This window comes from Equus przewalskii, chromosome 14 (genome assembly GCF_037783145.1).
Source record: "Equus przewalskii isolate Varuska chromosome 14, EquPr2, whole genome shotgun sequence".
Taxonomy (NCBI): Eukaryota; Metazoa; Chordata; class Mammalia; order Perissodactyla; family Equidae; genus Equus; species Equus przewalskii.
In genome coordinates, this window is record NC_091844.1 from 87596755 (window position 1) to 87612030 (window position 15276).

Consider the following 15276-nt stretch of genomic DNA (forward strand, 5'->3'; position numbering starts at 1 on the left):
GTTAGGAGATTTCACTTCCCATTTGGCTTATTCCAATTTGCTTATTAGTGGCCAACTAACCCTGGAACTTCTTCCAATGATCGTTTACTGTCTGCAGACTCCCATCCAAGACTTAGAGGGTCAGTTGCCGTTAATAAAGTGTATGTGTGGCTTTCTTTTTTTTCAGTTAAAGTGATATATGCTCTGCCAAGGAGAAGCTTCAAACTCATGCTTTCCTACTTCGTGATTCAGAGTCGGGCTCAGACAAACACATTTCTCCTTAAGCACCTCACTCCATCCTTGGTGCAGCCTATAGGGAGCCTCTGAGGGAGACTGCATGGTGTGGGGAAGGGTAAAGGGTTGCTGCTTCCCATTTCTTCACACCCTAAAGACATACCAGCAATGACTCCATGACCCAAAGTCAGGGTTGCAGCTCTTTGGCCCTTCTGCGCTTCAGAAGTACTTTCCCAAGTGTGCAGCATCTCCTCCCCAGAGCTCTGCTCTCTATTCCAAGGGCTCTCCCCAAGCATCTACACTTTAATAATTACAATCTCTTTTCTTTGTTCCCCAAGCTCTAAGGGTATTAGCTGCTTTGCGCAGTTGCTCGTCTGTCATGCCTTGTGCTTTCCTTTTGCCATTCCGATTCTGAAATATCAGGTCAATAATTCTTTATATTAAAGGTTTCTGTTTAAAAACTTGTGTGTTCTCTCTCTCAACTGGTCTCTGGCTGATAAATACTCCAAATACATAAAATATATGCAATATTTTAAAAAAATTATAAATCAACTTACCTGCCAAGCACAATAATTACTGATATTTTTACCTCTTTCTTCCAGCATTTTCTATGGATACATATTGTTTGAGACTGACATTCATTGTTAGGACTATATAAATAAAACTAGGTATTTGTTTTCCGTTACAAGAAAATCTTGGACAGATAGTCACCAAATTAGCAGGGTATATAGGATGTTTTTGTTTTGTTTTGTTTTAAAGCTTGGCACCTGAGCTAACATCTGTTCCCTGTTTTCTTTTCTTCTTCTTCTTCTCCCCAAAGCCCCCCAGTACGTAGTTGTATATTTTAGTTGTAGGTCCTTCTGGTTGTGCTACACAGAACTCCATTTCAGCATGGCCTGATGAGCGGTGTCATGTCCACACCCAGGATCCGAACCAGCGGAACCCTGGACCACGGAGGCTAAGTATGCGAACTTAATCACTTGGCCATGGGGCCGGCCCCAGGATGTTTTATTAATATGTTTGGTCACACGCTTTATTCAAAATTTTAATGGGAGACCCTATGAGGCAACCTAAAGATAGAGGCATGCTTATTCCAGGGCAATTGGTGCTGAAGTTCCGAGAGAGTCAGTGAGACACTAATTAGGGGCGCCACGTATGAAACAGAGAATCCAACAAGCAAAGCAAAAGCTGTGGGCAAACACTCTGAGTTCTAGGCTACTTTTGGTTGCAGTCAAGATGCTTCTCACTTGAGGATCTTTATGTAGTGTTTTCCGGCTTGAGTATCAGCCAGGAGCGAATTACCGAACGATGTTTCACGACTTGACTGTCACTACCAGTGATGCCGGCCAGGTGCGAGTAGAAGGGTCAGACTCGTAAAAGCCACTCTCCATGTCACCACATGTGCCATTTGGGATCTTTGAGATGCAGACACCCAGACAGGATAAGATGTAGTAGCGATTCAGTGGGGCAAATCTCTCTGCTGGACATAGAGGGAGGGAACAGGAAAAGGTGGGGAGATCCTGCAGAAGACCTTTCTTCACATCGTATTGTGAAGCAGGGCTGACACCTGGGCAAGAAGAAGAGCAAGGACAGAGGATTGTGCAAGGAGAGCCTTATGTTCCTGCACAGGCGTCAGAAAGTCTTGGCCAAGCAGGTGGGGAGTCTTTGAGTAAAGTAAAACTTTAGAAGTCAAGAAATATATAGTGCCAGCATATTATCCTTGCCCGTGTAGGGGAGGAGGACATTTCCTCTCCCCAAATGGGGGTTCGTCTAGCTGGAGAACGAATTAAATTCACATGAGACAGAATAGCAAGAGAAAATTAAACAAAGCTTTATGAGGAACCATGGCCCGGGGCCTTTCTTCCCGAAGGAAGAAAGGGCACCGAAGAAGTGGGGTGCACATAGTGGTTATATAGCCCCCAAACGGGGTGTTTCACATGTGATTGAAAAGTCCCTTTTACAATAGTCACGAGTCTGCTCTGTCAGCACAGCGCTTGATGGAAATGGCAGATAGGTCTGCTGTCTCAGTGAGCGCCGCAGGGTGGCAGGTGTGTTGCCTCGGGCTGGGGGGTGTCACAGATGAGCGCCGCAATCGGTTCCCAGCCTAAAGAAAGATGCTTAATCTTTAAGGAGATGCCAACGTTGGGAGGGGGAGGGAAGTCAGTTACAGGAGGTTACCAGACTAGCACAATAAAATGCAGATTTTAAGTCCTTGCCTTTGGTATTGATTAAGAGTTTTTGGAGAGTAGGTCATCGCCTTTCTTCTTCCTGGTACAGAGAGGGAGGCACCTTTTACAGATAGAGATTTAAACCTTACAAATGTAAACGTGTCCTAACAAAGGGCAGGTTCCATTCCTCAGAGCCTCCTTGCCTGTCCCAGTTTATCAAAAGCAATGAGCCTCAAATAATCCTGATGCCAAAGAGACATATCTTGGGGTGGCCAATTTCAGGTCCCCACACCCGATTGGTATTGATTAAAGTCTAAATGAGTAGAAAACATCCCACTAAATTAGCACAGATGTTTTCATGAAAATAATATATTTTCTAACCATAGGCACAATTTAGTTTTAAAAATCAGACTATACATAATGTAAAAAGAAGAAACTGAAATCAACAAACCAACCACCCTTAGTATTTTTGTGTGTTTCTTAGCTCTGCTGTACATTTCCACACACAGGTAATAAACACATTGATCGTCTCCGTTTCTCTCCTCTGGCTTCAGAGTCTCAGTTACTGTCTGTCCTGGATACGTAGTTCAGCACATTCTTTCATTTCGTGCTCCTCCAACATAAACTCTTCACAGCAAAAGTATTAGTGGTGAGCTACGCAGAACTTATTGCAGATGTCACTGGGGAGATGAATGAGATTGTTATATTGCACATCCCACGATAAAAAACATAAAAATCTCCATTACAATTTATTTTCTCCCTCAGGTACTATATCAGCCTCAATCACGCAACTACCTACATTTTTTTCTCTGTCTTTCCTTCATCAACACCCAGCCTCTTCCTCCCAGGTATTGCTCAGACATCTCGCCATTTTGTTATGCAAAACAATTTGGTTCTTCCTTAGCTGATAGCCCATAATTTAAATGTGCAAACCCTTCTTGTGAACTAAATGCCTGTGATTTAATAATATCTGCTTTCTTCAGAAGAACAGCCTCTGACGCACGAGTATGGCTCTAGTGACTCCACACCGCTGCAAATCATTTTTTCTCAAACATTTGTTAAGCTCCCCCACAGAGGAATACTGACAGATAAAATTTTCTCATCTTATTGGGAAAAAAATCTGCTTTTGTATTCCAAGGTACATAAGATTTTCACTTATTTCACATAAAATATACTTTGGCTATTATTCCAGGTCAGTAACGGCTGATGCTACCTCTTTTTGTGGGAGTGCTATACAACTCCTTTAATAAGTCTACCGGGAAAAGATGTTTTATCTATACATATATGCACATATATAAATATAATTAAATATGTATAATTATAAATATATACAGAAATATAAATTATAAATAATTTATAGAAATAAATGTAAATGTATATATATAAATTGTCTTAAAAATCTGTAAGGAATAGTTTTATGCATTGGTGTGTGTGTGTGTGTGGTGGTGGGATGGTGTATTTGCACACTTAGTCTTTTTCTTATGCTAAATGTTCAGATTTAGAATTTCTAGACATGTTTGTCAATTTATTCTCTCACCAACAGAATGAAAGGAAATTGTCCCTTTTCATTTTAAAATCAGCTTGGTTATTCTTCATACTTTGACCTCCCACATAAATATTAGAATGTTATTTTCAAGCACCGAAAATAATATGCTAATGTTTCCATTGGAATATCATTGTACTTTGTATAATTTTGGTAAAAATTCTTATCTTGATGACATTCAATTTCACCATTTTTCTCTATAAAAGTCTTACACGACTTTTGGCAAATGTACTGCTATCAATATCTGTTACTAGTTTTCATTGCTGCGTGACACAATACCACACACTTAGTGACTTAGAGTGGACCAGAAATCTGGGCCTGGTGTGGCCGGATCCTGTGCTCAGAGCCTTACCAGACTGAAATCAGGAAGTCGGCTGGGCTGTTCCTTTCTGGAGGCTCTGAGACACAATCTGCTCCAGATCTCCTGCAGATTCTTGGCCACATTCAGTTCCCTCAGTTATAGGACTGGGGTTCCTGTCACTGGCTGTCAGCCAAAGGCCACTGTCTGCACCTAGAGGACACCCACATGCCTTGCCATGTGCCTCCCTCCCCCATATTCAAAGCCAGCAACAGACAATCTCTTGTGTTGAATCCCTCTCATGTTGACTCTCCGACTTCCTCTGTTTCTACCTTACACTTTGACTCAAGAGCTTATGAGATTCACTCCGTCCCACTTCTCTTTGTTAAAGTCAGTTGTGCCGTATAACATCATAGTCACAGGAGCAGCATCCCATCATATTTAAAGTTCCAGGGCTTGTACAGAGTGGGTACATGAGTCGGAAGAAATCTGAAGAGGACATACATTAAAATTATTAATTACGTTTTTCAAATCTTCTATAACTATACAAATATTTTCTATTCCTGACAGTTTAATAATTAAAAATATATTTCATATGCTTTGCTATTATTGAGACTTGTCAGTCTTTCAACTCTGCTGCTTTTCATTCATTTATTTTGAGACTATTTTAAGGTGCACAAACTTTCTGGATTCTGTAAACATTTTAGTGATCCAGCCATGCCATGCCGACGTTTCTGATATACAAGACTGACAGTTGATCAAATTTTTTCAGCTAAAGTCTATTATTACTAAATATTGATCCTCTAAATCTCTGGTATCACTTATTTTTCCTTTAAAGTGCACAGTATCTAATTTTAATGTATCCATTTTAATTTTTTTAATTGGATAGTGTTTGTCTGATGTGTTCAACTTTTGATCCATAGAGAAGTTTATTTTGTATTTACTCTGAGCTATGACTTCTATCTTTCTGCCTTTTTCTGTCTTTTTATATTTTATCTCTAATTTCCATGTTTTTCAAACAGAAGAGGATTTTGAAGTCTGAACTTACTGTACAATGTTGACCCACATTGAACTTCATTGTTAAAGAGAATCACATTTCAATAAACTTCTTAATAACTATGTATTTTTGCTAATTTCTTTCATATATGAGTAGATTATACCTCATAGTGTGCCTCATGAAAATTTCATAATATATATATGAGAATGGTCAGCTTTCTCTCTTTTCTATTCTCTCTTTTTCTTCTGTCTTGCTTTATTACTGTCACCAGCAATTTGAACTTTCTTGCAGGAATATGTGTATTCAATAGTCCATTTTATGGATTGTTATACCTTCTTGGTGAGTTGATTCTGTTGATCTTATTATGAATATGTGGTTTTTCTTTTTTTTTCTTCTTTTTAAAGATTGGCACCTGAGCTAACAACTGTTGCCAATCTTTTCTTTTTTCTGCTTTTTTACTCCCCAGATTCCCCCAGTATATAGTTGTATGTTTTAGTTGTGGGTCCTTCTAGTTGTGCCATGTGGGATGCTGCCTCACCATGGCCTGATGAGCAGTGCCATGTTGGCACCCAGGATGCGAACCTGTGAAACCCTGGGCCGCTGAAGCAGAGGGCATGAACTTAATCACTCTGCCACGGGGCCAGCCCCTATGATTTTTCTTTTTATCCTTGATGATTTTCCTTGTTTGAAGTCTGCTTTTTCTGCTATATAATATCTCCACTCCAATTTTTTTGTTTGTTTATCAAGTAGTATTTGTGCGGTACATTGTTTCTGTCTATTTACATTTAACCTGTATCATATTTCAAATGGATTTGAACATTTGGACAACATATAGTTAAATCTTGTTTGTGCTTCTGTTTATCCAATTATTTTAACAATTTCTGTCTTTTGTTTAGACTGTTTTGAACATTTATATTTAATGCAACTATTGGTTGCATTAATTACTTAGGGTTGGACTTGTCTACCATTTTTTTGTTTTCTCTTCACCTGATTTGCTTTTTATTCTTCTGGTAACTTTTTTCTGCTTTATTTTAGATTATTTGAACATAATTTACCATCCCATTCCAAAACATAACAACAGAACTTCAGAAAACATGAGCAAAAACTGATAATACTGAATGGAAAAATAGAGAAATCCACAATTATACTTTAAGATTTTAATATTTCTCTTTCCATAACCAACAGAATCAGCAAACAGAAAATTCAAAAGGATATAGAGGAACTGATCAACAGTTTTAACCAAATTTACATAATTGGTATTTATTCACTCTCCACCCAACAACAGCAGAATATATGTTTTTTTCAAGTGTACATAAAACATTAACCAAAATAGACTAAATTTGGGGTATAAAGCAAACCTTCAAATTTAAAGGAATTAAAATATATAAATATAGTCTCCTACACAAGGGAATTAAAATAGAAGTCAATAACAGAAATATATTTGGAAAATCTCCAAATATTTGGAAATTAAACAATATACTTCCACATAAAATAAAAGTTAAAAGGGAAGCCTGAAGGTAAATCAGGAAATACATGAACTGAATGAAAATGAAAATATATCATACCAAAATTTGTGGAGTTCAGCCAAAGAAGTGCTTAGAGGAAAATTTGTAGCACTAAAATGCTTACATTAGAAAAGAAGAAAGTTTTCAAAATAAAAGTCTGTGCTTCTATCTTAATAAGCTGGAAAACAAAACAGTAAATTGAAGCCAAATGAAGCAGAAGAAATAATAAAAAGATTAATCAAGGAAATTAAAAATAATAAAAAATAGAAAAATAATTCAAATTAAAAGCTAGTTTTTTGAAAAGATAAAGAAAATTGCTAAGCTTCAAGCAAGACTCACCAGGGGAAAAAAAAAGGAAAGAAGACACAAATTAACAATATCAGAAATGGAAGCGAGGATATGACTACAGACACTACATATGCTAATAAGATAATTAGAGAAACCTATGAACAATTCTACTCCCATAAATTAGACAATTTAGCTAAAATAGACCAATTCCTTTAAAGACACAAACCACCAAAATTCCCTCAAGAAGAAAAATAACCTGAATAAACCTTTATCCATTAAAGAAACTGTATATGTAGCTAACACAACATTCTACAAATAAAACTATGAGCTGTATGATTTCTACCAAATATTTAATTAAGAAATAATATGAATTGTACACAATCTTCTCCTGAATATGCAAGAGGAGAGAAGCATTTACTTCTCATTTTATGAGGCCACCATTTTTCAGATGACAAAACCATGTGAAGACTTCAGAAGAAAACAAAATTACAGTCTAATATCCATTATGAATATAGACCAAAAAATCTAGTAAATTGAATCTCTCCATATATAAGAATAATTAATACACCAGAAGCATCTAAGGATGGAGTCATCCTTAAAATTCAAGTCTAGTCCAGCCATCAAAAATCATATCATGTAATTCACCATTGTATTAGTTTTCCCTTGCTAGTATACTTACCTCAAACTTAGGGGCTTAAAACAACGCAAATTTGTGATCCTCTAGTTTTGTAGGTTAGAAGTCTGGTATGGGTCTCACTGGTCTAAAATCAAGGTGTTAGCGGGACTGTGTCCTTTCTGCAGGCTCCAGGAAAGAAATCGTTTAGAAATCATTTCCTTGCCTTTTCCAGCTTCTAGCGGCATCTGCATCCCTTGACCCAAGGCCTCTTCCTCCATTTTCAAAGCCTACAACAGCCGGTTGTATCCAGCGTACGGGACAACGGAACAGAAGAGAGAATGCACAAATACTTCCATGCCTGTGTTTAACTGATTTTTGATACAGATGTGAAGGCAATCTAAACAACAAAAATCAGCTCAAAATAGATCCTAAAGCTAAATATAAAATGTAGAACTACAGAAATTTATATAAAATATAAAACGACAGAAGAAACATATGAGAACATATTTGTGTCACTGGAATAGCCGAAGATTCCTTAGGTACAACACCAAAAGTGCAATTCATAAAAGACAAATGACCAATTGGTTTTCACATCAAAATTTTTAAAATTTGCTCCATGACAAACACTGTTAAGAAACAGAAAAGACAAATCAGAGGCTAGTGGAGAATGTGTGCACAAAAATCTATGTGTAAATATTTATAGCAACTCTGTTCTTAATCTCCAAGAACTGGAAACAACTGATTATCCTTCGCCTGTGAACAGATGAACAGATGCAGCGCGTTCATACATGGACCACCACTTAGCGATGCAAAGGAGCAAACTGCTGATCTGCACAGCGACACGGATGATTCCCGCAGAATGACGCTAAGTGAAAGAAGCCAAAATCAGAAGGCTGCATAATATATGATTGCATTTATGTGCCATTCTGGAAAAACAAAATTATATGAGTGGAAAGTATCAGTGGTCGACAGCTCTTAGAAGTGAGGGGAAAGATTGACTACAAAGGGAAGAAGGTACCAGGAAAATGCGGGGGTAATGGAATAGTTATGCATCTGGACTGTGGTGGTGTTTACGTGACTCTATGCATTTCTAAAACTCAGAATTGTACAACCAAAAGAGTGATTTATATTGCGTCCAAGTTTAAAAATAAACACACGATAATTTAAACAGACAATTTAGATGTAACTTAGAATGAAAAATCTCCTACATTAAAATATCTCAAAGATTATATATATGTATATTCTTTACATCTATGTTATTGAGGAGTGATACTTTACAATATTTTTTATTGTAGTCAAAGCTGCAATTTTCCAACGGAAAACAATGATTGAAGATTTTTGAATAAACAACGATACAGGGAAATCGAGTAATTCATTCGTATATTAAAAAGAGCATATTAGTATATAAAATTTAGTAAAATTACTATGTCTCTTTTGAGCCAACAAATGTTTTTGAATTTTAAAAATGTTGCAAAGTATAATAATAGACAGGTTATATGATATTCTACTCTTTATAGAATTGCCTTCAGTCCTAACATTGATAACAGGAAATAAAATTATTTTTAAGAACGATAATTACTGTTTAGTTAGCAAATTAAATTCAGGCCACGAATTTTTCATTAAAAACCCTTATTTGGGAATTTATCATTTCGTGTGAAAATGAATGAAAAGTCAGTTGTCCATGTGGCACTTTGTCATCTGTAAATTTCATGAGGAAGAACAACTCCAAAATCATATTATAACACCATCCATAATTAGCCTCCTCTGATCTAAACAAACCAAAAAGAAAAGAAAGTAATGGAGAAAATGAGGAAATCAATTCCCACCAACTAAATCAATTACATTGCTTGTTTGACACATTTATAGATCCAAGTTTTATAAGCAAATTTTTCTCAAGTGATTCTTCAAATCAGGCCCATGCAAAAACATTAGAAGTAAAAGATAGGAGACAGAAATTATGTCAATTATCTTATGCCCATTTATGAAATATTTAGACAGCAGCTCCTTCAAGAAGTCCTGAAGATTCACTTTGTGGGTTCGCTTCAATGAAATCATGTCCCCACGAGGAGCACTTCTTCACGTTCGGTGTTTTCTCTTTACCCGACTTAGTTACTAGTAGAATAAAACTGAAGCCGAAAAGTTGGAAGAAAAATAACCATCAGCAGAACTAGATATAAAAAATAGCTTGTAAGTTTGTTGTACTACTCAACTTTAGTTAAAAGTAGAAGTTTGTTCAGTATAGGAAATTGGCAGCACTGTGGCGGCAGGAGAATGCAGCATCTGAGCAGGCTTCAATTATTGTTCCTGCAATAGAGCACCAATCTTGTAACATTCAACTACCACGACACGTTAAACTAAAGTTGTAATAATAACTAAACGTGTTGATAATATACCAGATGTAGTCTTGCATTCTAGAAGTTTATTCAACAATAGAGATAAATTCTTTCTCTTTGTCTACATATTGATTTTTAAAATTTGGGGGGTTTATTTTGTGTGTGTACCTATACACAGACGGTCCCAACTTACCATGGTTTGACTTATGATTTTTTGACTTTTGGATGGTTGGAAAGCAATCTTCATTCAGTAGAAACTGTGCTTCGAATTCTGACTTTAGATCTTTTCCTAGGCTAGCGACATGGGGTGCCATCCTCTCTCATGATGCTGTGAGCAAGCCACAGCTCCCAGCTAGCCCCAGGATCACAAGAGTGAACAACCGATACTCTTACAACCATTCTGCACCCACACAACCATTCTGTTTTTCACCTTCAGTACCGTATTCAATAAATTACAGGAGACATTCAACATTTCATTACAAAACACATATATCATATTGGCATATATTAGAATTATGTTTTAATATATTAATATACATTATATCCTATAGATATTATATGTATGTCTTTCTCACACACATATATTTCTCAATATTTCCCTCAACACATAATTGTGTGCACCCCACCTTGAACACTGCTGCCCTAGATAATGGGACTCTGGCTCACGCTCCCAGAACAATGTTGTCTAGTGTGTGTCAATAAACTATTTCAATCATTCACCTCAAGTCTTTTGTTTTTTCCTTCCTCCCTCTCTCCCTGCCTCTTTCTTTCCTTCTTTTCTTCCTTTCCTCCAAGCCTCCTTCCTTCCTCCCTTCCAATTTTTAACCAAAAATCTACTGAGCACCATCTGTTTTCCAGGCTTTATGCTGAAGATAGGCCTATCTATCTATCTTTCATAATTTTGTATTTTTTTCTTGTTTCCAGGGGATACAGAAGTGAATAATACCAAACCTCCTTCTCTAAGAGAGACAGACGTAAACACAACATCACGTTTGGTATGAAGCCAGGTCAAGGTGTTACTACCATGCTCAGGAGGAGGCAGTCGTTCTCTGTGCACTTGTCAGACATTCATGCTTGCGTGTGAATAAGCGATTCTCAAGTAGAACTCAGGAGGAGAGTTTAAGCAGACAGAACTCCATGAACAAACACACAATTGTGTAGAACGGAAGCTCTGTTCTGAGATCAAGGAGCAGTCCGGTGAGCTAGAATGAGGGTAGGCAGAATTTTTCTGCCGTCAATTGATAAATACTTTAGGCTTTGCAGGTCATATGGGCTCCGCTGCAACCATTCAACTCTACCATCAAGTGTGAAAACAGCCGTACGCCAGACCAAAATGAACGGCCATTGTTGTGTTCCAACAAAACTTTATGTGCAAAACCAGGTGGCAAGCCAGTTTGTCCTAGAGCTGTAGTGTGCAAACCCTGTTCAAAGGTTGTATTTCTCTCACTGGTCCAGCAGTTCCAAATAATATCTTTTTTGATAAATTTGGTGAAACTGGAAAGTTACTGGTATGCAAATAGTAATCCTCTGTAATTAAAAATTCTCTCCCTAGATGTATATTCTCCTAACTTCCACTTTTAAGTAATTTTATTTACTTCATTCCAGATTATTTATGTAAGTATATATAAGCCCAAATCTCTACTAATCAATCACTTTATGGCATAAAAATTTGTTGTAGACATGCGAACATATCTCTGAGGATATTAGGACAGGATTTTGATTAAAAATATAATATTCAAAGAAAATATGACCTTACTGCTAGATTTATAAAATGCAAACATTCTCTGTAATTGGAATAAAAATGATGAAATACAAGGTGCTACTTTCAAAGTACACCATAGACTAGAAAAATGATAAATCTTTGCTTTTATATGTTCTTATGCTTATTTCCAATTCTTTTCCTTTCCAGTTTTATTATGTTGATTTATATAAATTTATCAAATTTGGATAACCCTTGGAAATGCTAATCTAATCAGCCTTGATTCCTTTGATATGCAGAAGAAACTTATTAATCATAGCAAACTAATTCATGTTACTTGAACTATCTAAAAGCTTCTGTGGAGTTTACAATGTGTCCCAGAATTAATTAACTTAGCTACTCTTCCAACAATTCAGCCAACTTTTTGTGCAGGTCATTATGTTTAACATTTTAATATTTTACAGTAAATTATCCACCTCTTCAATATGCCAAACATTTAGTGAAATTGGAAAGTTGAAGTTTATAAAACTTTCTACAGTTTTTCTTTTCCTTTTTCTTTTGATATTCAAAAACCTAGAGCTTTTATCATGGGTAGTATAAACCATAGAAAGTGTAAACTCAAGTATTCAAGAGCAATATTGACCAAAAAGATGCATTAAACTTACAGTGAGTAGGAAATAAATTTAGAGTATTTTTCTTTCAGTATCAATATTTCTAAATGTCTTGAAAACAAACTGAAACAGGCGATGACATTGTCGGACTCCATTTAAATATGGAGAACTACATTTACTTTCTAAACAAGTTTTTTGTTATTTATGGGAGGACTAAGTATCACAGAGAATGATAAATGGTTTTGGGAGAATTTGACAGGAATTTTTACCACTAATAATCACCACAGACTTACATTATGTCAGCCACTATGTTAAACATACTTTATCACATTTAACCCTTGCAATAATCCTACTATTATTGCCTACTGTAAAAATGCAAAATTTAGCAAGCCAAAGTCAAACCACTTGCCCAGAGTCACAGACCAGTCTTTGACAACATGAGAATTTTCGATATGTATCTATCTAATACCATGACACTAGTTCTAACCTCTGTTGCAGATTGTCACAGTAAAGAGAAATGAGAGGAGAATGTTGAGACTTCAGACTAGGCATTGGGCTCATGGTCAGGCCAGACTTTTGGCTGGAATTCCCAGTACATATTAATGCATCAAAGGTATCTACAGGTCTCAAATCTTTCACAGTTGCAAATAATCTCATCAAGTTATTTATTCTGCCATTTATTTTCTTTATGGAATTCATTCATTGAAACTAAATCTTGTTTTGTGACCTTAAAAATCAAAGAGGAGGCTTTCCAATCATCATCTGCGCTGGAAGCATCACCAAGATGAAGATATTTGTAAAACCTTTAGGGGAAGCCCATCATTCTTGAGGTGGAAACATTGGATACAATAAAAAATGTAAAGGCCAAGATCCAGGATGAGGAAGGACTCCCTCTCGATCAGCAAAGACTGATCTTACTGGCAAGAAACTGGAGATGGACATGCTTTGCCTGACTGTAGCATTCAAAGGAGTCCACTGTTTACCTTGTGTTGAGACTGTGGTGGAACTAAGAAAAGGAGGAAGTCTTATACCACTCCCAAGAAGAATAAGCATAAGAAAAAGAAGTTTAAGCTGGCTGGCCTGAAATACTACAAGGTGAATGAGAATGGCAAAATTAGTCTCCTTTGTTGGGAGTGCTCCTCAGATAAATGTGGTGCTGGAATTTTATGGCCAGCCACTTTGACAGATGTTATTATGACAAATGTTGCTTTACCTATTGTTTCAATAAACCAGAAGACAAGTAATTGTGTATGGCTTAATAAAAGACATGAACTAACAAACAAAACACAACAAAATCAAGGAGGAGAGGATGAGATGAGGAGGGTCTCCCTGTGAATTGTGGAAGAGCCATTGTGTGAGCGGGAACGTGTGATCGTCAAGAGGAACAGTGAGAAGAAGGCATAAGATCCCAGGCCAGGAGCAAGGAGGTGAGTCTTTGCCTGAAAGTAGGTATATGGAGTCCCTCACGTGCACACCACCTTGCAGTGATGCTAGGATACTAGGGCCCTATTCTTTGAAAATTGGTGTCTGACAGATCTAGCACTCAAGTCTTGTTTCAAGCTGGAAGGAAGAGGAATATTAACAAATAAATGGAAATCAAGGAAGTCCCTAGAATTCATTAAATCACATCATAAACCATGGTGCTACATTGCTTTAGTAAATAGAGCTGTAGGGCAGGAGTCAGTGTCTGAAGTTTATCCTGTATACAATATGTTTGCCCTCAGAGATTAAATAGAGCTCCAATCTTTGACATTTTATATTTATTATCATTTAAAATTTTTAGCCGTTTTTCCTTTAAGCCACAGCCATATGATAGGTGTTGTTTAACAAATCCTAGCACACTGAGACTGTTCAGTAAATTCCAATTTATCAATAATGGTTTTTGTTTTATAGGATCAACTACTAAAGGAATGAATAAATTAAAGAAACATGTTTCAAACAGACGTAAATAATTGAAAATTATTCCTGAGGGTTAATCAGTTGGATATTTGAGGGGCTTAAGCTTCACTCAGCATATCCCTTTTATGACCGTGTCCCCAGCGACCTTTGAGGATCACACAAACAGAGTTTTACAATCTCTCTGCTCTTTTGAGTTCTAACCCCTACATTTTCTATTACTCCACAATTGCCAGAGAGAGGTATTCCAAAATTGGAGCGAAGCTTGAAATTCTCTTGGATAAGCAGCAAGGAGAAGAGCTGAAATTCTAGACCATGGAAAGTTCCAGACTGCTCATTCTATTATTTTCACTGAGATTATAAAGCCTTCCAGCACGAACATCAAGGCTGTAGCAGGAAACACACCTTCACAGTAAGTCATATACAATAATAAAAGACCAAAATTCAACCATGAAACAGCTCATGAAGAAGGTGTGAGAGAATCTATTAATATCCTCTACATATCTGTTACTTGTGAGACTTCAATGTTTTTCAAAGAAAAGGATTTCTTTTAGTGCAAATAAAATTTTTATATCTGCACAGTGTCAATACATCTGATAATAGATTTATATCATCTATGTTTCAGAATTTAGAGGTAGGCTACAGGTAACACCAGAACAAGTTCAGACTCAGAAATAAAAATAGTGGTGACATGGTACTTCATTTTAATCAGATTCAATTAAGAAAGATAAAAACAAACATGCTGCTTGTGAAACCAACCAATCTGTTTTGATGAACCAGGCTATTACATCGGCATTTTAAAGTTATCACCAGTATCTAAGGAATGAAAATTGGCCCAAGTCTCTAGGTAAAGTTAGATGGCGTTGATGGAACCTTTCAATGAAACTTATCTGGGAAGCGTGACTCCAGCTTCACAGTCTTTATGAACAAGCGCAGGTGAGCAGTTAAGATTCAAATCAGCATTTAGTACATTATTGTGAAGTAAAATCATGGTATAAACTTCCTCTTTCCCGATAATGGATCAGAGGCTAACCCTACAATATTTCCATGACACAGGATTCTGATTACAGGTGAATAAACTTTAGCCCACCTACTAAATCCCCTGTTGC

General features: G+C 36.7%; 1 pseudogene; it reads left to right on the plus strand.

The window, feature by feature from the left end:
- The first annotated feature begins 1521 nt into the window (after window positions 1-1521).
- On the plus strand, window positions 1522-13550 carry LOC103559198 (ubiquitin-ribosomal protein eS31 fusion protein-like; annotated as a pseudogene).
- Window positions 13551-15276: the final 1726 nt, after the last annotated feature.